Here is a 3,792-nt window from a genome sequence, read left to right as displayed (position 1 = left end):
AAAAGGCAGCGTTAGTTTTATGCAATGTCATGATGCATGTGTCATGTAATGAGATTCCCAAAATAAATGAGAATTATGCATGTATGCCGATCCCTCACTGCGGGATGTAAATAGTACAGGCGTGGGAAGATCAATTACGCAACAATGCTCCTTGTGTGACACTGGTGTGACTTTCTGAACATCAGAAAATTTGAAAGACGTGCCCCTTAATCTGAAGGAGGGACCTTTAGAGGGAACTCGAGTTTCACCATGTCTTGCCTGATATGCATTGCCCCAGTGTTTGAATTCTTGAAAGATATGCCCCTAGTTAATAGGATCATTGATTGTATGCCCCTATTTTAGGAAAACCCTCTGGATGTGGTTTCCCCATTCAAGAGTCTTTATCAGGAATGATCGTCTATGATTAGGCCAATTTGGAGGTCTCCTTGATGCTAAGTGTTGATTTGAATGTGAAGCAGATGCTTTTCAGAATGAATCATGCGTTTCGGTCGCGTCCGACGGACAATGATTTGCTGAGTACTCAGAATGAGATGATGTCTTCTATAAGACTACCTGAAAAGGTCCTTGGAAAGAAATGGGAGATTGTCTTAAATAAGATCGCGCTTTAAACAAAGCTCAAAGGGATGTTTGTGCAGAGGGTCAAAAATATTCCTATAGAGGATAAAGACTGTTTTAAGGAATGTGGGGTTTTAAACAAAACTTAGGGAAGAAACATCTTGAAGAAGATCACCCTAGAAAGGATGGTGAACTGTCTTAGAAAAGACTCTGTACTTTAAACAAAGTTTGACAAGGTTCTTGAAAGCGTAAGAGAAGTTTGAATATGTCTTAAAAGACTAACTGAAAAAGTTAAGAGATGTCTTACAGAAGACTACCTAAAAAAGGTTCTTGGAAAGGAATATGTCTTAGGGAAGACTGTCTGAAAGGGTTTGAAAATAGAAAGGATAGGAAGATGGGTCTTTAAAAGACTATCTGAAAAAGGCTCCTAGAAAGGGTAAGAAGTATTTGAACATGTCTTAAAGAAGACTATATGGACAGATTGAGAAATATCCTATAAAGGTTCCTGGAAAGGATGTGAGAGTGGTATTGACACCATCTGATACTAAGTGACCTTTGCAACATGCCCCCAGGTAATGGACTTGCCCCATGGGCTTATTCAGCTTCTGAGGGAGATTCTATGAATCTTGATTAGATTGCCCCATGTAAATGGGATGATGATGAGTTATGCCATGTGTACACATTAGTCATCCCAGTCATGAGTAAGGGATGTTTCTTCTTTTTGACTAGTTTTTAAAGCTACTTCGTCAGTCAGTAGGATTTTTAGCCATTGGCCATGCCCCATGCAACTTCTCCCTGATGTTTAAACATCTGAATCCACATAGACAAGTGTACTTTGTAATGAAATTCATAAGATGCGAATGCATATGTCTGTCTTGAAAGTTTAAAAACATTTTTTGAATAAAACGAAGTTTTTTTTTTTGTAAGAAAGTGATATCAACTCAAGAGTTATAGTAGACCTTAAGGAGTCGGGATACCTTTGGTAACAGTATGCTTTCGAACTAACCATGCTTTAGTTAGGACTTTTAAGGGTTGTAACGTGGCCTGGTTCACGGTTTAAAGAAACAAAGGATAGAGGCTCAAAGTTTAGTTGTACCCATCCCCATCTTCGTGATGTTCTCCAGTCCTATGCTCAGTTGACTATGTGTTTAGTCTCCAAAAGAATTTGGGAATTATGACGTTGACATTTATGATGGTTCAAAAAACAGAAGTTCAAAGGCAGTCATCCTCCTTTCTTTTCTTTTGTGAGGGTATGTAATGACCTCTTTTTGACTTTGTTGTCCCTAACTTTGCCTGAAATGTTCGTTTTAAAACTACAGTCAGCGGGATGCCCCAATTTTGCCTAAGTCTCCTTAATAGGTTTTGACTTAGCAGGCCCTTGTATCGCTTTCTTTTTCTTTGCGGACATTGACTGCCGGACTTAATGATGACGGAGAACCATCAGCAATTTCAAAGGAACAGTTTGGAATAATTAAGTTAACTGAGCAGCTACCCTACCCCAGGTTATGTATTGAGGGTTTTATTTTATATGAAGGAAAACTCCTACTTCTTTAGGCTCAAATGGGTTGACAAGGGATTAACATCCTTATATCTCCGTTATTTAGGAATTGAAACAATGCCTGTACATCGTCAACACGGTCTGTTCGAAAGCGTAGTGTATGAAATTATGGTATCGTTTTCGTCATTCTCCCTCAAAAGGTGTAAGACTTTAATTGAGAGTTGAATATCACAAAGAAGAAAACCAAGTAAAAACACAGTTTTAAATATAGTGAGAACACTAGGAATGAATCAAGACAAACGTAAGCAATGCATTAATGATTGTTGTAAAGTACATAGCATATGTCATAAGACTAATGTTTAAACAAACGGAAAGAAATTGCGAATGAAAACAAAACTAATGATCTAAGAAATCCTCCTTCTAGCCACTTATGGCTTTAGACTTGCTAGGATTTTCGAACTCAATGAGCCCTTCTTCAATTAGATCTTGTATCTTGTGCTTCAACGGCCCACAATCCTCTGTATAATGACCAGGACTATCTGAATGATAAGCGCACCTAGCATGATGCTTGTACCCGGGAGCGGGGTTAGCCGGAGCTGAGTATGGAGGCAGCAGAGTTACCAAGTTCTGACTGAGCAGATGTTGCAGAGCTTGAGACAGCGGCATGTGCAATGGGGTGAATGATCGTTTTGGCTTGGACCTCCAGGGGCGCTGGCCACCTTGTTGTTTTTGCTGATCCTTCTGTTGTAGTGTTGGTGTCTGATTAACCAGGATCGCTCCAACAGTGTTGGGTTCCTTTTTTCCGTCATATGACTTCTTTGTGTGATAGGAACCTGAAGGTGCCCCTTGTATCTTCCCATTTTTGATTCCATCTTCAATTCTCTCACCAATGACTACCAAGTCCGAGAACCCTGAAGATATGCTTCCGACCATCTTGTCGTAGTATGGTCCTTGCAAGGTGCTCATAAATATGTCCACCAGTTCTTTTTCCATTAGGGGAGGTTGGACTCGAGAAGCCATCTCCCTCCACCTTTGGGCATACTCCTTGAATGATTCATCCTTCTTCTGTGACATATTTTGTAATTGCATCCGGTTGGGTGCCATGTCCAGGTTGTACTTGTAATGCTTTAAGAAGGTGTTGGCCAGATCATTCCAGCTTCGGACAGAAGACTTCTCTAATTGCATGTACCAGTCAATAGACGCTCCGCTTAAGCTTTCTTGAAAGAAATGTATCATTAGCTTTGGATCGTGGGCGTAGGCAGCCATTTTTCGCACATACATGCGCAAGTGATTCCTCGGACATGTGAGTCCTTTGTATTTCTCGAAGTCGAGAATCTTGAATTTGCGAGGGATAGTCAAGTCTGAGACCAAGCTCATTTCGAAGGTATCCACGTCGAAGACATCGTATCCTTCTACCACTTTTAGTCTCTCTTCTAGCGCCTTGATTTGCTCACTGTCCTTGGAGTCTTCCCCATAGTTAGGAATAGACTGTTGTGTTTGAGGTGCTTGGTCTGTATTGTCCACCTCTTGCACTCCGTACTGTAGATCCAGGTACTCTTCATCCCTAGGGACATTGCTAGCAGGAATGCGAACTGTGCGGGTTGTCCCTTTCGTTTGTGGAGTGGGGACAAATCCTTCTTGGGAGGTCTCTCCTTTCTCTTGGAACTGGATAGCTCTCCTGACAGATCGGGCCTGAGATTTGTCCTTAGCTGGGCCAAAGCCTGAAACAAACCCTAGCA

Source organism: Vicia villosa, linkage group LG2 (genome assembly GCF_029867415.1).
Source record: "Vicia villosa cultivar HV-30 ecotype Madison, WI linkage group LG2, Vvil1.0, whole genome shotgun sequence".
Classification (NCBI taxonomy): Eukaryota; Viridiplantae; Streptophyta; class Magnoliopsida; order Fabales; family Fabaceae; genus Vicia; species Vicia villosa.
Note: the sequence above shows the minus strand (reverse complement) of the source record.